General features: G+C 34.0%; 1 pseudogene; it reads right to left on the bottom strand.

The window, feature by feature from the left end:
• Nucleotides 1-432: 432 nt before the first annotated feature.
• On the bottom strand, nt 433-6,457 carry LOC131056567 (inositol oxygenase 1-like; annotated as a pseudogene).
• Nucleotides 6,458-25,585: the final 19,128 nt, after the last annotated feature.

The raw sequence follows: 25,585 nt of genomic DNA on the forward strand, positions 1-25,585 counted from the left end.
ACCGAAAACTTCCTCCTATGTAATAACATGCAATGAATTCTAAATTCCTTAGAAGTGTCACCTAAAATAACATATCCAGCTGAGGTTTAAGAAATGAGAGATTATTTCCAGAATAAAATGCTAGCATGAAACTGGGGAGGCTAAAGTAACCTGGATGGTTAGTTGGTTGGCCTTGAAAAAGTTTGTCATGACCACATACAGGGCAACAATGATGATACATCAGTTCTTTCAATCTTGATTCAAATATTATGCAATTGAATTTTCATATTACAAGATTGCACAGATAGAAGCGAGTAATAATGATTTATTCATCAATTATATCTCTTTCATTTTCTTGATTCAACTACCTAGTTTGAATTTAGTTTATCCAATGTTTTGGATCTCTAAACATTAGACAACATAAATTCTACCAGACAGCTAATCAGGAATAAACTAAACTACAAGCTGCCAAGAATCAATGAAAGACAAAATAAATCAATATAAAAAGCATCATTACAAAAGACAATGAACAGTCACATTGAAAGGTTCACCAAACACAAAGATGAATACTGAATAAATCTATACCAGTACATTTACACAAGCTTCAAGGACATCTTTTATAGTCATTCATAACCCTAATGGCGAGGGAAAGCACTATTCATCTATTGGAATACATCAAATTTTGGGCATGAAATAATGCATTCAAATCAAGGATAGTATTGACTAGATATCTTTGTTTTTTACTCCAACTTCACCTTCAGTAGGAAATTACAATTCTTTCCTGAACATATTTGACCTCCTTAGACTGAGGAGGTGGATCTTAGGCCTTCCATGAAAAGAAGGCTCCTAAATTTCCTTAAAATGTGTTGCTGAATAAGTAATTTAAGAGTGAATTGTAGTCCCTGACATTGTTTTAAAGTATTTTTCCCCTTTAAACTTGAGTGACACAATAAGTTCTATTTCTTACAAGTTGCCACTTGTAAAAAATTAAACAATCTTAAAAAATTCTAAGGCAGCAGCATAGAGTTTAAATTGCCAGTCCATTCGCTTTTCAAAGTTTCTCCCCAAAAAATAAAATCACAGCGTTTCCAAGGAAATGGGCATCATAGGGTTTGTATCTAATGATGAGTATCAGAGTCATAAAAACTATAAGGCTTCACCTAACTTGAATCATCAAGCACTCATTCTTTATGAAAATATTGGTAAAATTTAAGTACATATAATGCAAATGTACGACAATTTGTCTATGTTCAATGGCCCAATGCTTCTATAAAGATGACCTTAACATGCACCTAGCTAAACTTTTTGCATTTATAGTTATATAATATAATTCTCAAAAAATCCCAATGAAAAACCCTATGGCCTCCCCATGTCCAAATAGAATAATATAATTCTCAAAAAATCCCAATGAAAAACCCTATGGCCTTCCCATGTCCAAACAGAATGTTAAGAGTTTAATAAAATTAGATACTCGTAGGGGTTGGAAAGGCTTGGTTAGCACAATCCAGTCAACTACTGCGGATCATTGCTAATGTCATCACACATGTGCAGAATAATATAATCCCAAAAATCTATATCAGAAAAGACCCTTTTGAGTGTGCGTATCTTCTATAGTTCATCACCTGGTAAATTACTAATAACTGATAATAGAAATTACCTGGTGATGAACTATGGATTCATCAAATGCACATCCAACAAGGAAAGTGTCACCTAAGATTTCAGATTTGTTAGCAACCGATGCAATCAAAAGCTTCAATCAGTTACAACAATAATGTAAGTTTACTTTAAGATAATTACAATGCTCTATCACTGAGCTACTGGTCTTTATTAGATCATACTATCTTTAAGAGAATTACAATGTTCTATTACTGAAGATCAACCCATCTTTGATTCAGATGTAACTTATTTCCAAGTTTTTTCAATTGTATAAAATGTTGATTGAGCTCACCTACAACAACCCATTGAGGTTTTTCAATTGTAGCACCTTGCCCAAATCTACAAGCATCATATTTTCTCTTTCATGTATTTGTAGAATAATAGAAGGATAGCAAGTAGGAATATATCATGAATTGCCCTTGTATCTAAGTAAGGTCAGATTTATACCATGAATGAGTCCAGTCAAATGAATCCAATCTTCATTGGGATAATCTTTGCAAATAGCTTCTACTGTTTGGAGGAGATACTCAATTTGGGGCTCACCAAGGTCAGGATCAGACTCATCTACAAACTCATCCAGTAGCTCACAACATTCCCAAATGCTCATCACAACTCTGTCAAGCTTAGCATATTCTTCACGCTTGCGTAAAACTTGCAAATACACCGCAAAAGTAAAACAAACAATGAAACCTTTTACAAAAAACAAGCTAACCACCCAACAATATTGTCATCACAACCATTTCAATAAAGAGGATAGGTGCAATGCAAATCATATTAATATCGGTAGGACAAACCAATTTTGTCAGGAAATTTAACAACTTACAAAATCATAAGTCTAGTTAATTTGTTGAATCCTATAAAACTCTTCCATAGTTGTCCATCTTTTGTTTTCCTTTTCATATTCTTTGTTAAAGAAAACAATTAGAATGCAATATAACCATATAGACAGTTACATAGACAGTGAAGCGGAAGCTAATGAAACAGAAAAAGCAAATTCACCTGAAAGCATGGCCAAATGCATTGCTTTTGGGCGTTATAAAGCCGCCATCCACAATTAGTTCTCTTGGCGTTTCCTTAGCATGATTCTCATCAATAAGGGTTTTATCATCTCCAAGAAGTGTTAAATTTTCCACATAGCAGAATTGTAAGGAAGCAAAGGTGTGCGGAAACACTTCCTACGCTAATCTTGAGAGGACGATTTTGCAAATTTCAACTTAACTATCATAGAGATCACAGGAAGCAAATAGAGTAGAAATAAAACAAGAAACACATAACACACTGATATCATGGGGAAAACCCATACGGGTGAAAAACCCCACACTCTAAAACCTGCATAGTATATTAACAAATCAACAAGAGATTACAATACACTTGCAATGCAAGTTCTTACAAGAGAATCACCTCAACTCAAGCTCAGAGAGACTTCACTAGCATCCTTCTAGCACCCAGCCTTGCAAACCAAACTCCATCATACAAACTCCTCTCCAAGTCCTCATTATATAGGAATTTTACAACTTGGAAACCATTTGTGGTTTTACAATACCATGGGCAAAACCTCCATGACACGTGTTGCCCACCCTTGACATTTGTTTTTCCAAGATAAGAAAACCAGGTTAAATATAGTTACTCACGTCCAAACTCTTATCCCCTATTTTTGACCCTCATAACTAACATGAAATGTGTCATATAATCTCTAAAAAAGGTCCTCCTATATTATACTATGGATAGGGCATCTTTTGACAACTCATATACCTTTTTCCAAGGCACCGACACATGGAAAACCTCCCAACTACATTTGAAACAATTTACTAAAAATTGCAAGGTTGAGACACATGGATCTCAACATTCTCCCACTTGTCGAATACCTTGCAAGAGTCAAGGGATCCATATTACCATGGACTCAACAGTTAGGGGCCAAGAGGCCCATAGACTTCGAACACCATCTGAACTTCTCTGTGCTCACAGGCTTAGTTAATGAATCAACAACATTCACCAAATTTTCTACCTTCTCCAGCTTCACCCTACCATCCTCAACCATATCTCTCACAAAATGATATTGTACATCAATGTGTTTGGTCCTGGCATGAAAATTTGGGTTCTTCGCTAGGCAAATTGCACTTTGACTGTCACTATAAATTGTCACTGCACCCTGTTTAAACTCTATATCTGAACACAATCTCTTAAGCCAAATGGCTTCTTTGCAGGCATGAGTAGCTGCCATATACTCTGCCTCTATAGTGGACAAAGCGACCACAACCTGTCGCTTGCTCATCCAACTAATTGCACCACCAAATAATGTAAACACATATGCACTGGTGGATCTTCTTCTATCAACATCACATGCCCAGTCTGAATCCACAAAGCCTCTAATATCCAAGGAATGTTCATTTCTTGTTCCATGAAAACATATAGAGTACTCTGAGGTACCCTGCAAGTATCTAAAAACTCTTTTTACTGCATCCCAATGTGCTCTTCTTGGATTAGACATGTAACGGGAAAGAACTCCCACTGCTTGGGCAATATCTGGTCTTGTACAAACCATAGCATACATTAAACTTCCAACAACACTTTGGTATGGTACTCGAATCATCTCTTCCATCTCCAATGGGGATGTAGGACACTGTGAACTAGAAAGCTTTGTTCCCATTGTAACAGGAACACTCAATGGTCTAGAATCTTGCATATTAAATCTTCTCAGAATGGTACCAACATACTTACTCTAGCCTAGCCAAAGCTTTTTGTTTTGTCTATCTCTTACAATCTCCATTCCCAAAATGTGTCTTGCTGCACCAAGATCTGTCATATCAAATTTTGCCAAGAGTTGAGATTTTAATTCTGCAATCAAACCTTTTCCTTTCCCAATAAACAACATGTCATCAACATACAAGGCAATAACCAGGAAACGATCACCATCAGATTTGAAATATATACAGTGATCAGATTTAGATCGCACAAACCCCAAACTCAATACATATGTATCAAACTTCTGGTACCACATCCTAGGACTTTGTTTTAAACCATACAAGGATTTCTTCAACTTACAGACCAAATTACTTTTACCTTTTACCACATAGTTCTCTGGCTGTGTCATATAAATTTCTTCCTCCAAATCTCCATGAAGGAAAGCAGTTTTTACATCCATTTGTTCGACCTCTAGATCATAAGCTGCTGCAATAGAAAGTAAGAAACGAATGGATGTCATTTTGGCTACAAGAGAAAAAATCTCACCATAATCTACTCCCTCAACCTCGGAGTAACCTTTTGCAACCAAATGTGCTTTGTACTTCTCTATTCTTCCATCTGAACCTATCTTCCTTTTGAACACCCATTTGCAACCAATAGGCTTTCGTCCTTCAGGCAATGGTACAAGGTCCCATGTGTCATTCTTCTTAAGAGCTGCCATCTCTTCATCCATGGAAATTTTCCAAGACTCTGAATCATTCATACCAAGAGCCTCTTCTATAGATTCTGGTTCATCAATATTAGCATTCAAAGCAAATATACATCTCCAATCATCAGGAGAATATCCATACCTTTCAGGTGGTTTTCTTTGTCTAGTAGACCTTCGAACAAGTTCAGGTTCAGGTTCTTCTTCTTCCTCTGATGATTCAGAACTCGTAGAGCTCTCATCAACTTCCTGTCTTTCTAAGGGCCTTGATTCAACTTTTTCAGGTGTAGCAAGTAGTTGAATCACATCTTTCTTTTCTTCCTTTTGTTCTAGCTGCACTGTAACAGAAGAAGACTTGGTTTCTCTAAAAATAACACTTCTGGAATAAAATACCTTTTGTGCAACAGGATCCCAAAGCTTGTATCCTTTCACACTATAACTGTATCCAATGAATATACATTTAACAGCTTTGTTATCCAATTTTGTCCGCTTCTCCTTTGGTACATGAGCATATGCCTCACAACCAAAAACTCTCAGATGACTAAGTGAAGGCTTGTGGCTTGACCACACTTCCATTGGCATTTTATCAACAAGAGCTGATGTAGGAGACCTGTTTATCAAGTAGCAGGCAGTGGCTACAACTTCAGCCCAGAACTTTTGTTCTAGACCAACACCACTTAGCATACTCCTAGCCTTCTCCATCAAGGTCCTATTCATTCTTTCTACAACTCCATTCTGTTGTGGAGAATACGGAGTTGTCTTCTGTCTCTTAATACCACAATCTTTACAAAATGTGTCAAAATCATTGGAGCAATATTCACCGCCATTATCTGTCCTTAAACATTTTATTTTCTTTCCAGTCTACAACTCAACCATTGCTTTAAATTCTTTGAAATGACTAAAAACTTTAGCTTTACTCTTAAGAAAATAAACCCATGTTCTTCTACTGAAATCATCAATGAAAGAAACATAATAAACTGATTTACCAATAGAAGAAATATCAACTGGACCAAATACATCTGAATGGATTAGATCCAAAACACTTGAAGACTTATAAGAACTGGAGTAAAACTGAATGCGGTTTTGTTTTCCATAAATACAATGCTCACAAAAATCAAATTCAAGATTGCAATCATTCAACCCATTAACAAGGTTCTTATTTTTCAAAGTTCGTAGACCCTTCTCACCTATGTGACTGAGTCTCAAGTGCCACAACATTGTTTTCTCTGCAGACAACTTTGATTTGGTAGACAAAGCACCCTTGGGTACCCAAAAACCATGACCATCTGCTGAAAGAGACACCCTCTCCTTTTCCAACATAGTCTTTATCACATTCTTATCAGAAGTGCTACTACACTCAACTGTCCATGCATCAAGCTGGTACAATGTACCCATTTTGCTTCCTCTTGCTATTACCATAGCACCTCTCACCATTTTCACACCTGCTTCAAAAAATTGTACATGCACACCCACATCTATTAGTTTGCTAACATATAACAAATTTCTTGCTAGTCCCGGGATATGCAAGACACCATCAAATCTTCTAGTTCTACCATCAGAGAATTTAACATGAACACTTCCATGACCAACACTATCAAGAAAGGAGTTATCACCCAAATACACCTTCCCACCATCAAACTTTTCATACTTACTAAACTAGTTTCTAATAGGAGTCATGTGGAAAGATGCACCTGAGTCTATCAACCATGCATTGTCACCTGCATGAGTGGCCAAGGCTGCAATAAAAGCATCTCCACCTTCCTTCTCGAACTCAGAATTAGAATCTTGCTTCTTCTTCTTTTTCTTCTTTTTCTTCTTTTCTTCTTTACGGTCCTTTCGGAAATGTCTAGGCTTTCCACAATTCCAACAAATTACCTTAGACTTACCAGAAGATTTTGATCTCCCCTTATTCTTGGACTTAGAACGACCATTCTGCTTTTCATTCTTGCCTCTTTCTTTTGGTCTTCCTTGAACACTTAAAGCCTCTTTGGTATTTAGAGAAACATTCCTTCTCATCTCCTCAGAAAGTAGAGAACCAGCAACATCCTCCATCTTCAAGACGACTGCAGTGCTCCCTATGGCCATCACAAGGCTGTCCCATGAGTCTGGCAACAAACATAGCAGGATTTGGCACCTTTCTTCTTCATCCATTGGTACCCCAACTGAGGTCAACTAAGTCACCAACATATTAAAACTTTCCAGATACTCAGAAATTCATCCACCTTCTTCCATTCTCAAGGAATGCAACTTCTTCCTCAAGAAAATTTTATTCACAAGTGATTTTGCTTGGTAGATCTCACTTAGCTTCTTCCAAAGTTTCTTCGCAATAGATTCTTTGTGAAAATTAATCAGAATTGAGTCTGCAAGGCACAATCTTATGAGACCTTTAGCTTTTCTATCCATTACATCATATTGTGTGGCTAAAGTCGGATTTGCGGGCCTCGACTTATTCTCATCGACTGCATCCCATAGATCTCGATCAATCAATAGATATTCCATCTTCAGCTTCCACATTTCAAAGTTTGTGCCAGAAAACTTCTCTACATCAATCCTCCCTGATATACTTGCCATCTTTACGATCCTGCAATACAGAAATGAAATACTCTGCACAAGCTCCCACTTAAACCTTGATTAGCTCAAAAAACCCTGTACCCAACAAATAGAACCAAAACTGGCCAGGCTCTGATACCACTTGTAAGGAAGCAAAGGTGTGCAGAAAAGCGTTTCAACTTAACTATCACAGAGATCACAAGAAGCAAATAGAGTAGAAATAAAACAAGAAACACATAACACACTGATTATCGTGGGGAAAACCCATACGGGTGAAAAACCCCACACTCTAAAACCTGCATAGTATATTAACAAATCAACAAGAGATTACAATACACTTGCAATGCAAGTTCTTACAAGAGCATCACCTCAACTCAAGCTCAGAGAGACTTCACTAGCATCCTTCTAGCACCTAGCCTTGCAAACCAAACTCCATCATACAAACTCCTCTCCAAGCCCTCATTATATAGGAATTTTACAACCTGGAAACCATTTGTGGTTTTACAATACCATGGGCAAAACCTCCATGACACGTGTTGCCCACCCTTGACATTTGTTTTTCCAAGATAAGAAAACCAGGTTAAATATAGTTACTCACGTCCAAACTCTTATCCCCTATTTTTGACCCTCATAACTAACATGAAATGTGTCATATAATCTCTAAAAAAGGCCCTCCTATATTATACTATGGACAGGGCATCTTTTGACAACTCATATACCTTTTTCCAAGGCATCGACACATGGAAAACCTCCCAACTACATTTGAAACAATTTACTAAAAATTGCAAGGTTGAGACACATGTATCTCAACAAGAATATAGACCTAGCTAGGAAGTAAGAAACAAAACTTCCAGAAAGCAAAGAAGAAAAACAGAGTTGCAGGAATGAAATTATATTAATTCATTATGTCTTACAATATGCTGAAAGCATGATTTTATACAAATTATGAACCAATGCATGAACATAGATCATGCAAAAATCGCTGGAATGGACATAGTTTGCTTAGTTAGCTTATGCATTAAATCAACATACAATCAAGAACTTTGCAAGTAAGAGAGAATACTGGACGTGAAACATGTAATCAATAGAGCAATATACTATGTTAGAACAAACACACTGAGTGCTTAGTTGGAGTTAACACTAAAACTGACTGTGCACTGCACTCTCACCATAAATCAGGAAGTTACACTAACAAGAAGGGGTTCTATAATGTCATGATGGCAATAACAAACATAAAAAAAAGAGTTTTCAATTTAAATAATCACACAAGAAAACTAAAATATGAGAAATTTATGATCACTATTGTTGTCAAATTAGATTCTGTGACAATTTTTCACATTAATTGAATCACATTTTTTGATTTATTATCTAATTCAGAAACAACAACACTAATCTAATTCAGAAACAACAACACATAAATTTTGATATCATTAAGAGAAATTCATATCACCTGGAATGGTGATCGCCATTTGCAACTCCTGCAATTTCAACCTCTGCCTCTAACAACAGCCTAAACAAGTGCACTTGCAAGCCTAGAAGCATTAAATCCTATGTCACTTCATCTAAAAAATGAAAAACTAAGTTGAATAAGAGGAAAATTTGTAAATCAAACAACTTACAAACAGAAAGAGAGAATCCCAACAGCACAGGCTCCCCAGAAGAGATAGAATTATGATTGTGAAATGCTCTAGTTGCAGACTTATAAGGAAACAACCAAGTGATATAAATGCTCTATTTAATATGAGTAAATTAAATGACAATTAAAATAAAATAAAAATCATCTCCCAAATGAATAAAATCTTTCAATTGGCTCAATACCATGAGGTTTTTATATAGTAACCATGATACAAAATCGGAAAAAAATAGTTTCTAATCTTCACAACGTTATCCCTAGTATAAACAATTAGAATATAGCATACCTACGGTCTACAATCAATTCATGATTTATTTTTTTATAGCACATTGTCTTCTAGCACCTAGGTACCCTTTTTACACATTAAAGCAGCCTGGAATTTGATGGTCTATATGTTCGTTTTTGCACTTTTAGACCGTATATGACAACTAATAAAATTAGTGGACCGTATGTGTTGATAGGTTACTTTTTCCAAAAACCGTATATATGACACTTAAATTTATTAATAAACCGTAAAAAATCATTATAAGTAAGATATATTATATATTATTATATTTTATAATATTGATATATATTATTTTGAAAAGGTTTATTATAAATATATAAATTTATTTAGAATATTTCAAAATGGTAGGATTAAGATATAATTGTTTCTAATTTTATATTATTTTTATATGAATTTTTAGTATGTTTTTTCTTATATAAATTTAGAAACTTTGTCAATTTATGTTTTTAATATTTTTTTATTAAATTGTCTTAAATATCAATTTAGAAACTTCTCACACTTGAAATGGTAAGATATAAATCATTTCTGATTTTTTTAAATATTGTAATAAAAAAATTTAGAATAGTTTCTATTTTTATTATAAACAAGATTTTTTGGGTGTGAATTTTGAAACTTACAAGTAAATTTAAGATTTTTGAGTGCATTACTAATTTATCATTATTTTTTAAATTTTTACTGTAGCTAAGCTTAAAAAGTATCTATGAAGCTTAAGGTTTTGTGTACTTTTTTGATCCAGGTGACCGATTTCCACTTTATGTAAGTCTTGTCTTTCTCTCTATGCAACCTATTTTCCTCTTTATGCACAACTCCTACTCTTAGGGCATGTCCCCGTGTGGCTGCTTTGCTTATTTTGGCTAGCAGCCACTGCTCAATATTTTAAGGAGCAATTTGTGGAGCCGGTGGCCTCATGAACAAATTTCAATTTTTTTTTCTACTTATAATTAAGCAGTCAACTTAAATTCTTCTGCCACATAAATAATAAATTGTTTAAATAGTATTAAAATGATTATATGTGATATATTTTAGAAAGAAAAATTGTTAAAAATGGAGGCAAACAAATTTGTGCTGCCATGTGGTATTTTGTTTAATATGGAGTGGTTGCTTATTTCCAACCCCCCTCTTTTTTCCACAGCTTACCTCATGTTCCCATGCGGCTGCTTAACTCCAAAAAAGGATAATTTAGAATCTTTTGCTATTTAAGTGGAGCATCTATTATTTAGGAATCGAAAATAAGCTATGGGAAAATAGGGGGGCTGGAAATAAGCAACAACTGCATATTACTAAAAATGCAATGTGGCTCCACAAATTTGTTTCCCTCTTTTTTCAACATTTTATTTATGTTTTTTATTGTGCACAAATTATTACTAATATTATTAATACCAATTTTAAGATTGCCCTTAAAAAATAAGCAGAAAAATAAATACTCATGGGGCCACCAACTCCACAGATATTTCCTAAAAAAGTTGAGCAGTAACTGCTAGCAAAAATAAGCTTAGTAGCCACATGGGAACATGTCGTTATTTTCATTTTTTAAGCCATGGCTGCTCCATAAGAATAGGAAAAGATTCCAAATTATCCTTTTCCCATGATTAAAGATTTGTATGGGGACACCCTAACTGCTTATTTTTAAGCAGAAAATGGAGTTAAGCAATGGCATGGGGAAATGGGGTTATATGTCTCCCTTTTTGCTTTAATTCAATATCTTATTGTAAAATAATATGTTACACATAATTAATATATTTTATATAAAAGAATTTATATTAAACTATTCACAAATTAAAAAAAATTGATACTTCATATTTTTCTTAAAACATCAAATGAAAGACATTAGAATGACTAAACTGTCATTCAAAATTTATATGATAGGCATGGGCGGCCGCCAAATTCCAGGCCTGCATTAAAGGAATGAAAAACAACTGAAAAAAATATCCAGATGAATAAAAACCTGAACAAATAGTTCGATAACAAAGTTTCTTGTCTCACGGTCATAATTAAAAAAATAAAAATAAAACGACACCGTTTTTAATTCTTGTATATCATACACAGGTAAAAGAATTAGAAAACAACAACCAATACACAATTAACTCGTAATATTTCTTAATAGAAGTTCTGAATTTGGGTATTCTTTTTTTGCTTTTTTGTTTTCCATACAAAAAGGCTCTGTCCAAATGGGTTAAACCTCTAAATTGGTTTGGTAATTGTGTGTTTTTCTTTAAAAACTATGATGGAAAAGCAAAAACCCCACTACAGATTCTGTAGCGTATGATTCCCTAGATGACCATCTACAATATGGCAAACATGCCCATACCCAAATAACTCAGAATTGTTATTCAGAGCGTAGGGGCTTCTCGATTTTGGGTGCTTGTTTTCACATAAAATCAATTAAGAACAAAGGGAAAAACAACAACCAATCAGATTAAACCTCTTAGTTGGGTCAATAACACAATAATTTTCATTGGAAGTCATGATAAAAATGAAGTCCTCATATCTGATTATGAGCTGAATGATCCCAAAGAATAAGAACTAGAGAATGGCACACATACCCACATAAAACAAACTCATGGTTGTCATTCAGTTGTTTTTTATGATCAATAAGTAGGGTTTTGACAAATCTTCCTGCCAAGTGTATATAGATCCTATACAGTCACAAAGGATATAAAGCTAAGGTCTGCAACAATAATAGAGACAACAATTTTAATAAAGATAATAACCACATGGGTTGAACATAAGTTATCTTTGAGTCCCTTAATCATAGAGAGACATGAAGTAAGCAGCCCTAAGCCAATTAGCAAGAGAGTAAGATAATGCCTAAGGGTAAGATATTCAAATGCAGATCAATCAGCAAAAAAGTAGTAGTCTGAGACAAAAAATAGAGATACATGCCAAGAGAGAAGAAAGTCACAATCCAAACACATTAAAAATGTAAACTAAAATCAAACATTTCTAATATAAAATATAGACTAAGAGCATTAGGCTAAGAATATTCAAACCAATTCCTTTTTCCATATTCATATGTGATTCTCACAATCAAAATACACTGTTGGTTGTCTTTGCATGAGTCTTGAGATGAAAGGACTGCTATAAAAATGTGGATATATACTCAATGATCAACATTGAAACTATAGTGAGCTAGTATAATGACTCTAAATCCGTTTGAAAGGTTTCACTTTCATGGTTTTGGCATATAGCACAAAGACAAATAAGCCCTTACATAGGGAAAACTCAGAATTATTACCCATCATAAGTGTTCAATAGCACCAAAAAAGATAGTCTTTAGTCTTTATAGATGCAAGGGTCTATAGAAGAATATAGTCATATGAGCCACAACAATGAAAGCTCGGGGTACTCAAACACCTTGTTACTGCCATGACCCAGTAGTGAGACTGTCAAATGCCAAAATTCAGTCTTAATAGTAGTCATTAGGCAACCAAGACACAAAGCATAAATAAAGAAAGAAGGATATACGCATTCAAGATACAAGAGTTCAACTCATGAGACCATATCCATACATGAAAGGAAAAGGACAATATCACCTTGATAAACATGCTATTCCCACCTTAATAAAATATTGGAGCATGCCAGTGGCAGTTTGTTGTCCTTGTTCTACTTTACAAGAGAACCAAATGAGATAAAACCAACTCAATCTGCATCTAGTTCTGATACTTTAGTGTATCCAATCAAAGCAAGTACTATACTTATTTAAGCAAAGTCATTTCATTGCAACCACCTTACTTACCCATCAATCATATTTGAATTTACATTTAATCATAGGAAAAAGATGATAGATTATTAGGAGTAATCTAAAATCTATCAATCCTGATTAATTTGAGAAACAATCTTTTAAATACTACATAGAATATTAAAAAACTAATGAGAATGTTGTTTGCTAGAAAAATAGTTCAAAAGTACATTTTTGAATTATTTGGGTACTTGGAGAGACATAATAATGATTCAGTCTAAGTAGTCTAAGTCCTAAAGTTGTAGTATTCAAATTCCTGCTACAACTTTCAGATCCTTCTCCTATGCCCACAATTGCATCCCAACATCTGTATTACAAGACTGTTAATGGCGAAAACAAAATATCTGTATCACAATTGAAAATCCAAATTTAACAGACTGATAAAAAAAATCAAGTGCTAATTTTATTTCATCCTAAAAATATCGATCAATTATAAGGCATTGCAGTGCATCAACCATCTCAAGCCGCTCGATCAGATCTGCATAAAATCCAATATGCATTTCTTGTAACAAGATTTTGACTTGTTTAACCAGTGTTTCAACACATTCACGATATTAATAAACTTAAAAAATCAGCAATGAAGAAAATTACCAAAACAAAACAACAGAATAAATTATTTTATGATAATAGAAATAATAATAATAATATGTAAGAAGTTTAAGATAACTGAAAGCCCAATTTTCACAAGCAAAGAAGCCTAAATTTTTTCTGAGACAAAAAACTGATTTTTGCAGAGAATATGGAATGCAACAAATAGACTTGCTTTCCTAATCAAAATTGATAATTATTTAAGAAACAACCAACAACACATGTTCTTAAGCAAGAGCTTGAGAGTGAATAAATTCACAAGTATTAATTAAACAAATATGATGATATATAAATTAGGTTTATAATAGCAATGAAAACTGAACAATGATAGGAAGCAAATATGACTTTTGTTCATTTGTTTCTATCCATCCTCTTGCTTTGTGTCCTCTTTTTACGAGGCACTTTTCTGATTGTGGGTGTGGATAGTTCATCACATTGAACACCCTCCTCAATATTGTTGTTTCCCACTTGCTGAAATTCAAGGATGGTTTACTGCCAAGTTTCAGGAATGAAAATTGAATCATTGTGTGCAACAAACAATTCATCATGATCCTCTAGCTTCTCTTCATTCTCACTACCTGATGAGTTTGATTGTTGGGATTCCTATACACAACACAATTTAACTTATTTAAATAACTTAATACCTCTAGTTAAATTATTGCATAAGTCATATAATATTATAAAGAACTTACCTCAAATTCATGACCACTCACTGATTTTTTCCCTCGATCTACCAAATGTTGTCATAGGCCTTGGGAACCATGTAATAAAGCATATTTTAAGTACTCCTTTGAAGCTTCCTTTTGAAATTGGTGAACCTACATTAAAAAACATAACCAAATTTATAAGGTATAATGAATCATAAGATACAATTAACTCACAAATTTGTCATGACTTTTTTTATGAAATAGAAAATACAGTAGATGAAAATATTCACTCACCAAATCACCACGAATGCTATTGTACCCACCAGATCCTAATTTATGGGATCCAATACTTGACACCCTAGCTTGGGTTGCTTTTGTTGTATCTCGAAGGTGTCTTTTAGATCCTCCTCGTGTAGGTGGCCTATAGTTTGGATTATTGGACTTTCCTCTTAAATTTGGCATCTTTCATAAGTTCATCCCATGTCACTTGGTATGTGATCCAAGCTCGATGTGGATATCTCAAGTCTTTTGTCAGCTTCAACCTTAAATTTTCTCATTTAGAGTGCATGTATTTCCATGCAATATCAAGATTAATTTCCTTATTAAAACCAGGATTTCCAAATGTTGTTATGACATCTTTAAAGAGTTCCTCTTTCTTAGCATTAGATTTCTTCCTCCAATCCATTTGAATGGTATTGCCAAATAATTGTTCTGTGTGACGAAAAATAAAGTGAAAGAATTTTAACCCCACTTCATCCTTCGAGACATTTCCTTCCGAGGTGAGCAATATTCTAACTCCTTGTGTTCCTTTTGTAGTCATTGAGGATATTATTGTAGTCTTAGGGGTTGAGGTAGATGCTCCTATAGGTGCGTCAGTCGCTTTGTCATTTATATCGTGTATTTATAGTGAGATTGTGAAATTGTCAACAACCCAACCAAAATATGAAACTATTTCTAAGCAGCTAGTAGTATGAAGATGATCCAAGACAGCCTTGGAGACATCACTGTTCAAGTTGTAGAAGTCAACAAGAATGAAGATCAAACAGTAAAGAGAAAGACTATTTGAAAATATCCATGGTTCCAATTTTGTTTGTTTCGATTAGGATTGGTGCGCAAGCTTTCATAGTTCTAATTTTGTTTGTTCTATCTTTGTGATTGATACATAGGAAGAAGTGGTCTAGAGGATGTTAATGCATATGTAACATAGATAGTCCATGCTATAGTGACCAAAGTATCTACATAACTTGCTACAAATAAAGAGGACAACCATTGAGTAAAGATTAATGAGTAGTCATAAAAAATCTCTAATCGTAGTGTTTAAAGAAAAGAAAACACAATAAAAAAATCATTAATTATAAAATTGTGAGAATGAAAATCTATAATTAATTTTACCCATTCATCTGAGGTAGGCCCTGCACTCTCCAACAATGCCCTTTCCCATAACTGAATTTGTTCACTTATTTCTTGTCTGATTGGAACATTTTCAGGAGTATCTTGTAGGAGCCTTAGTATTCTTGATTGGGAATCTATGAGACTCCTCAAGGAAACTTGTTCAGATGTTGGTGGGAGAAATCTAACTGAACCCACACCAGGAACATCAGTGTTTGTTGGAGTAATCCTTGAAATATCCTATAAGGCACAAATATAAATATTAGGATGGTATGATAGGTGACAATAATGAAATCAAACCCACACAAACATATGATTGAATATTACCTCTAGCATAATAGTAGATGTATTGGACAACACATTTGGATCCTGCATGCCAACAAGATGCACGCTCAATGGAGTTACTTTTGAGATGGCCTGCATTCCACATGCACAAATTAATATAATATAATAGGGAACATAAGCTAATTTAGCATATAAAAGACAAATTTCAATCTTACCTCATGCAACATCATAGTAATTTGTTGCCCTTGTCCAATTTTTAATATATCAATCAAAGCATTTAAGATCAAAGGATCCCCCATAGAAGAATCAGTAGCACCCATGTCCACATTCTTAATAAAGCACATAATGACATAAAAATAGGAAAATATTGATTAGAGAACATATGTGTATAGCACCCATGGTCACTACCAAAAGTTTTGTATACTCTAAAAATATTGAAAATATAGAAAAAGACAGTCATAATTGTTACTTATTTTTACTCATCTTGATTTAAATAGTTTGAGTTGAGTCTTATGGTTTCATCTAAGTAAAGTTTGGCAGTTTAAGATTAAGAAATGTACCATTCCTTTAAATATACAGCTTCATAAGAATCATAGTCATAACACCAGAATCCAATACAACAAAGGTACAAGGTTAAAGTAGCTACTCATTGCTTAATTATGTCTACCATTCAAAACCATTTAGTGCACAAGGTTGATCATTAACCATGACGAACAAATAACAACATACCAACAAATCACTAAAGGAATGGTCATTGCCATAACCAAACTAAGTTTTGTCTTCAACATCAATGTGTTGTCACAATGTATAAATAGTGCTTAACACCATGATCAAGACCATTTGAATAGAAGAACAACATACATAGTATAAAGAATACAATGATAGTATATAGAAATATCAAGGAGAGGTCATGATGCTCTTGACACAGTCACAAATATTTTAAAGACAACCCTAAGCCTAACACATGGAGTGGTTAACATTGTACATGCATCTAGGACTATTATGTTCTCAACAAAAATGAAATGCTTTCATATTCATGATATATATGCATTCATAATGGTCAAATTAGTGCGACAGAGCTTTGATTACAATCAAGAAACAATAGTGTTTGATGCCAAAGTCATAAAGAAGAATACTTTGCAGAGAGTAAAGATAGCAGCAGTCTTTACAAATAATAATCACTCATAACTTAAAAGATAGGCATACTTCAAGTTTACCTACAATTCCTTGCATCATACTCATCTAGAAATCAAGTTATCACTCAAACAAAATACATTGCCACAGTCACAAATAACAATAAAAGATAGAGAATGTTTCTCTATCAAGGGCAAAAATAGTGGCAATGAATTCAAAAGCAGTGTTCAAACTAGTGAATGCATAGTACACAAGAAGATACAGTGAGCATCTAATGAACATAAGTGAAGAGCGACATTTAAGGATCATAAAGTCAATGTCTTTGATTTTGAAAAGAACATATAACATTGTCAAAACTAACACATCTTAGGAACTCATTCATAGGAGTTTCTTTAATTAACAAAGAAATAGGGTTACCATGGCTTCATTGATATGATTGATTTCTTTTTCAACTCTCAGTAGACTTTAAGATTATTACACAGAGCCTTCTAGATGAAGGAAAGTGCATCTATGGATGAAATCACTATTATGAGGTCACTTTTGGAGCAGACATAGAAAAGTAACAGAGATATGAAATGGACTGATAGTTATGAACAGTCCTCATGACTAAAATGATAGTCATATGAAAAGTACAGTCATCAAAGAACAACAATGAAGTTTGATCAGCCTGCAAAATCATGGAGATATCACAGCCACACATAGCAAAGTATAAGATTTAAGATAGAGAAAGGGGTATGATTGTATCTCACCAAGGAAAAATACAATGAAAAGTAGTGTTGATAGATCCAAAATAGTAAAAGATATTTCATCCATACATGCTATCCTCTAGTATGATGAGTAATTATGAAGCTTAAGGGCTGTCATGATACACAATCAGAACATGTGAAGATGACTCTTATTAGCATCATTGAAGATCAAAGAAATTGCTAGGATAGTATTGCTTGTGCTTGCTTGCCATCACTCCCAAACCATTGCTAAATCATTAGACAGAGTAGCCTTCATAGAGGATTCGAGCTGGGAAATGTTGAGAATTTGCAGTCATGACATTTCTCAACATCTGCGGCAAAAACAAGTCATCACCTATTGAAACCAATTAAGTTTCTAAATTTAAAGGTAACCCAAATCATCAACAAATCTCAAAATCATCCAATGGCCAAAAATAAGGGTTTGAAGCATACGCAATGGTCAAAGACAATTAGGACATCATTCAAAAATTGCATTCATAAGAACCAGACACTACCATGGAAGCCATTACAAGGAAGGTTTGAGCAAAATATAGGTGAGTAAGATTGTAACTTTTTACAAGAAACTTCATACCAACAAAGACAATTTATATGTATTTATGGTCTAAATGACCTTAAGAAAAGAAAAGATGGTATGAACAATCCCAACAGAGACGTAAATTGTAAAAAATTAATTAAATTGTATTGAATCCGTACAACCATCTTAAAATGATCATGGTGATCAAACAATGTCATTCTCAGGTGAAATTTCCTCATCTAATGGCATAAATACCCCTTCGTTAATGGGCCTAAATCTACAAATAAATTAATACTAGAGTTTTCATGGTCTTCATCACCTTCAACTACAGGCAAATGAAAATCAATAAATTAATCATCTTCATGGATTTGATGCCCATGTGGTTGCTCATGTCCTTTGAACACTTCAATAAACTCATCATGATCTTCATCCTGGTCATATGCATCGTTGATAATAAAATTTTCATCATCTCCATCTATGTTATTTTTATCATCAAGCGGGACTTCTGCATCTTCATTGTCTTCAACATACGTTACTCTATGTCCTCTTGGACCATAATCAATCACAAATGACCAACCAAGTTGTTCTAAATTTAGAATGAGAAATATCTAGTCACATTGATTTGAAAAAACATAAGGTTTAGAAGTGGATTCAAACCTAGATGTATTGATCATATGGAATCCATTGTTGTGCATAAAGATAGTTTTTTCTTCACCCACTTTGATAAGCTTGTACCATTCAACATGAAAAATAACCTTCTTTAATGACATAAAATCAAGCTCTATAATATCCTCCAACACTCCATAATAGTGAAGTGTGCTTGTGATTGGTTGTCTCTGATTTGCATGTGAATGACATTCCACCTCAACTGATGTTGAAACTCCACAATCATAAGTTTGTCTATTTTCATCAACCTTTTTGATGCGAAAGTGATGACCAATATTCCACATTCCTTTGTAATATGTTACTTAAATTCATATAAATATTAGCTAATTAGATTCAAGAATAGAAAAGTTAAAATACAATTAATTAAATATCTCCAATATGTTACTATATATGTATCACCTTTCTATTTATAGATCCTTTCATGAAATGCAGTTGTTGTTGTGTCACTCCTTTTGTTGCCCCATGTTCAATATTGGTCTTTAGCCAATTCCATGAGCATCTCTCTAGCCATTTTCTTTTATGGCTTGCAAACAATCCTCGAGTGGTGTTTTGACCATATATATTATATATATTGGCCCATGCCTTTTCATCCTCTAATTTTCTTTTGATCAGCGTACTTCTCCATCCATTCCAACATAAAGTCAAAATTGTATGCAACATACAAATGTAATAATTCCCACTCCTTAGCATCTACAATGAAAAATAGAATTGTTCAAAGAATTAATAATTATTTAAAGCCATGTGTTATAAATTTTAAGATAAAAATAATTGCTTCCAACATTTTTGTATACCTTTGATCCTCTTTGAAGTCCCTTGACCCTCTAATTTTTCTCCTTCAAATGATTGAGGCTAGTTATAATTCCATAATCACGGAGCTTCAAGATGCAATTGAGGTAAGTACTCACTCAAATGAACCATTTCTTGGAAAACCATGTACCCCTCAACCATGGACCCTTTTGGTCGAGCATTTTTCCTAACAAATAGATTTAAAACCTTCATATATGTCTCCACAAGCCACATTGTTCAAATATGAATAGGACCACACTCTTCAATCTCGTCCACTAGGTGTACAAGGTAGTGCTCTTGAGAATTAAAAAAGCTTGGAGGGAAGAACATTTGAATATCACACATCAAAAGTGAAACATTCATCTTCCAATACTTCAAGTCATCTGGATGTATCTCTTTAAATGAGACCTACCTACAAGTATTAATAGGTATTATTGTAGGTCCCGGGGACAATTGAGAGGGGGGGTGAATCAGTTGTCTAATAAATTCAAACCAAAATCTTATTAACCAACTTAATGCTTAATACCGGTAAGATAGTTAAGTATGCCGGTAAACAGTATTAACAGAAAATGCTATACCGGTAAGAATTAATGCATGAAACATAAGCACAAAGTCATCCACAACACATGACACAAATATTTGTACGTGGAAACCCTGTAAGGGGAAAAACCACGGTGGGAAACCTTACCCACAATCAGATGATACTACTGGAGATAGTAAGTGTACAAAGAGGGGTCTGCACATGCAGAAAGGCCAACAGCCTAGAGCTCATTGCTCAAACACAAATGGGAGTCACACTGACTACAGTTGGATGGTTAAATCCAATGAGAATGTACTGCACAAAATAGCATCTTCATATGCTGGATTCAGTACCAGTGTAATGCTAATATGCTTCTACAAAAACCTAGCTTCACCTTCAAATGATGTCTTCATGTATATCTCTGCTTGATCTCGCATATACCCTTCCTTAAATCTTTTTCACATTCCACACTTGATCTTACAAATAAGATCTTACATTTATACCATACCCTAAGACCAATTTTAGTAGGTCGGCTCTACAAGATATTACAATAAAAACATTTTACAAATAATACAATATCCGATGCAATAACCGATTGAACATGTCAGCTTAATGCATTTACAACAATAATAAATCATCTCCATAGCATGCCATGCTGATCTGGAAAAGATAAACCTGCCGGTGTAACCCTAGATAACCTGGACCTATTTGCCGGTAAAAGCAAATATGCAAATGAGAATATACCAATGATTATTACTTCAAAGAAAAGTGTCCACATGATGTCTTCAACATTACCAGGTGTCTTCCATGTCAATGCAGGTACCGGTGAACATTATATCCTGCCAGTTAACCATATACCGGTGATTGTTTGCATAGTTTACTGTTTGCCGGTGAATGTTGTTGGATCTCCAAAGTAGGTGAATTTAGTAGGTGTTGACATCAATGACAAAACCATACCAAAATACCAACAATTATAATAAATTCTTATGATTACTTCAAAACTATAAGTCATGGAAGAGTACAAATGATTGATTCAAAATACCTCAAATATTTGGATAATTTGTATAGTTAGCCTAACATCACGATCAAAAGTGTTTGGTATTGTTGCAAGCAACACATACTGTATGACCATTAACAAATAATAATATTAAAAATATACATGAACTGATATTATCACTAGGATATACAAATTTATTATTATGTTTCCAACAAATCAAATGTACTACAAAGTTACCTTTATCCAATTGTGCCAATCATGTGTTTTTAGACCTGAGAACTCTGATCCATCTCTTGTGAATAATTTTTTTAATGTTGCACCAAAGCCAAAAGGAAATCTTATTCTTTTCATTGTATCAATGATGGTTTCTTTCTCCTTTGATGTAAAAGTCCATGGAGCATGAACATATGAGTTGTTTTCATGCAACCACATGTTCGGCATGACATTGGCAACTTGGAGGTCCTTTTGTAACTTTATATGTGCTTCAAGGTTGGTTCCATTTAGATGTTTCCACAAGCACTCTACCAAATTTTTCTCTATGTGCATAGTATCAAATAGGTGGGCTATTGGCAAGTTCTCATAATAGTCTAATTTGTAGAAAATAGAGTCTTTTCATTCCTAATGGAAAGCCTGTCCCTTCTTTTTTGTCATACATTACCTTCCACCTACCAGGGTTCATCCTTCTTGGCTTTCTCATTTCCACTTCCTTTCCATTGAAATTATTTTTCTCACGCATGAGCGATAGCGATGATTTTGTGGTAAGAATTGTCTATACTCATCATATATAGTTTTATTGAGATCCTTGGACTACCTATACAACAGTTTTGGCCCACATGATGGACAACCATGTTTCCCCTTTGTTTGTAGCCCTAAAATAAGAATGGAAACCACATTTACTCGATGGTAAAATGGACACAATAATTACAAATATAATTTATAATATATTACCACAACAAATAGAGAACCTCGGGGCATCATGAATTGTCCAAATAAGCATAACATGAAAGAGGAATTTTCTATCATTGATAGGTCTTGATACATCAAGCATATTTACACCATCCCATAATTCATGAAGCTCATCAATGAGGGGCTCCATGTATACATCCATATCCTTTACCTGATACTTCCCTAAGTAAACAAGAAGTTTTTTATCAGGGTTTAACTGAATTGAAATATTTTAATATAATCTTCAAGAAATCACTGCATTCATATAGTCTAGTACCTGGTATGATAAGAGTTAATATTGAATGCTCCTTTTTCATTGCCATCCAGGGGGGAAGATTATTGTTAATAATTAAAACTGGCCAAACAAAATATGTTGTTCTAAGATCTCGAAAAGGATTTACACCATCCATTGCCAGAGAAATTCTTGCATTCCTTGGCTCATTTCTTAAATGTGGCCATTTTTCCTCAATCTCTTTCCAATATTTTCTATATGTGGCCATACGCATGACACCATCTTGGATCCTCATGTGTGCATGATAATCCATATATTTTTCCAACTCCTTGCATTTGAACATCCTCTCGAACCTTGGCTTTAGTAGAATGTGTCATAGTAATTTATAAGGAACCTTCTTGGATACTTGGTCTTGATGATATCTACCTGTGTGACACACTAGGCATTGTTGCAAATTTGCATTCCTTCCATAGTACAATATATGGTCATTTGGACATGCATCATATGTATTGTACTCCATTCCAATGTCTTTTATTACTAAAAATACTTCTCTATGAGAATGAGGCAACTTATTATCCTTTGGAAGTATTTTGTTTGCCAAAAGCCTACATGATGCAACAAATGTATTTTATAAGTATACACATTATTCAAAAAATTTAAGACCTCGAGAGCATTAATTTATAGGAATATTGAATCCTACCTTAATATATCAGTAAAGCATGTATTTGTCAATCCATGTGTAACCTTCAAATTCAACAACAACATAAGTACATTGTCAATATAGAAGTATTTGCATTTGGTAAAATAGGCATCCTAGCCAACTGAGCTAGGGAGAATCAATAACTTCTTCAAAAGATGTGTAGAAGTCTTGGATGAATTCATTGACACCAACCTCATTTATCTATGAAATGTCTTCATCCATAAATGTGTCTTGTTCTTCATCTTGAGAGTGGCTATCATCGGTGACATATGTTGGTTCTTCAGGAATATTGTGAACTAGAAGCGACTTTTTATCAGGAAACCAATTGAAATGATCAATAATAATGTATTGAATAATGTGCGCCTTTATTTATTTAAAGAATAATAATTTTTTAATTATAGTGCACCTCTTCTATAAAAACCCCAGAGTTCAATCTATGGATACCAATAAGTCACTGCTTCTTTAGTTTCCTATTTTGGCACCTATTGCAAGTGCAATATACCATTTCATTGAAGTATTCCTTTTTCCCTAGAGCAGGTCTTGCTACTCGTTCATCTGAATATTCAGATGATGATGATGTGCTATTTTCCTAAATTCACCATGTACTATCAACAATAAGAGTACATATTTTACTTCAAGTATTTCTTCTTTTTGAAAAGAAGATGACTCTTAAGTGCATGATATGTTATAAATTTGAAACTTTGAAAACATGGGTTTAAGGTGAGATACACAAAAGTGGAAATAACCTCTCTTGGGCTTGGGTAGTGAGACTCTAAAGTAGACCTTGTCGTATCCTCCTTCTAAACATTATGATTATAAAAACAAAAATTCCTATCATCTTGTTAAATTTGTATGTGTACATTTGCATATGTTTCTATGTTATATGTGCCATGTTTGATTCACACCCGATGTCCACTCCATTAGTTTATGCTTAATAATTATGGAAATGCTCATTTTAAGACCTATCGATGCTTATATTGTTAAACCAAAATAATAGCAGGTCAATAGTCATAAGCCAATACTCATGAAATTGGGTAAGGAATAGTCTACATTAACAGTACCAGGGCACACTTGGAGCAAGAGGATAGGTATCCTATGTTCTCCAAATGAAATTTGATCTAAAAAAGAATGTCTACCAAGTATCATTTGAAACATGAAAAACCATATATATATATATATATATATATATATATATAGTGTTGTATACAACTGCACACACACATTTATGAACTAGTTAAGATCCTATCACAAAAGTCTCTCATGTGAAGTCATTTGATAGTGATGGTCACAACCAAAGTCAGCACAGTAATAAAAGAGGTCTGGGACAGTAAAAAGATACAAAGATAGTGATATCTCACAATGAGAATTCAAAGAGTAGCACCTCTATTCATTTTTTGACCTATGACTACCATATAGTTTCAGATTTTGAGCAAAATATGGACACCAAATAATAAGCAATGACTGAATACAAAGCAACGTATAGTCTGAGGGATGGGTTATACATGGTGCATGGAAAAGTTTGGTATATAAGTGATAGAGTTAGTCATGAACAATAAACTCAGTGTGGCCTTATCACACCATAATGCAACCCATTTGGCAGCTTCATAAGAGACCTCTAGGATAAAAGTGTCAATACAACGATAGTGATCTGTTATCAAAATATCATACACAGTGCACCAAAGGTTATTGATGTGAGAAGAGATAAGATTTGAGCAGCTTCTGATAAACAAGATATCATGCAATTAATGATTCCGATCATAAAGTTACATGTATAGTGATAGTAAATGGCATCCATGGTTTTGTTGTAGTCCATATGTCAAAAGGACAATCATCATGATAATCTACATAGAACAGAGTGTTGGTTCCCAAAACCACAGATTGGAAATCAAAAAGAACTTGACAAATTCCTCATTGATCCAATCAATTCTGGTCAACAAACATGAATGGTTGAAGACCAAATTCCTCTGCACTTCAGGCTCCACTAGACCTCGGCGGATATACCTTAAACTCCAAAGCACAAAGAGACTTCTTTATAGTGAATTTAAAATTAATGCATAAGTTGTTTATAGGCTTGGCAAACTGACCTACAATTTTGCTATATTGTGTGCTTTTAATTGCTTAAATATGAAAAACAAAGTGCATTTGATTATAACTCAATATTTGTAAGAGAATGTTGCTGGAACTTTAAGTAATTATGAAAGAACA

This window comes from Cryptomeria japonica, chromosome 6, assembly GCF_030272615.1.
Source record: "Cryptomeria japonica chromosome 6, Sugi_1.0, whole genome shotgun sequence".
Taxonomy (NCBI): domain Eukaryota; kingdom Viridiplantae; phylum Streptophyta; class Pinopsida; order Cupressales; family Cupressaceae; genus Cryptomeria; species Cryptomeria japonica.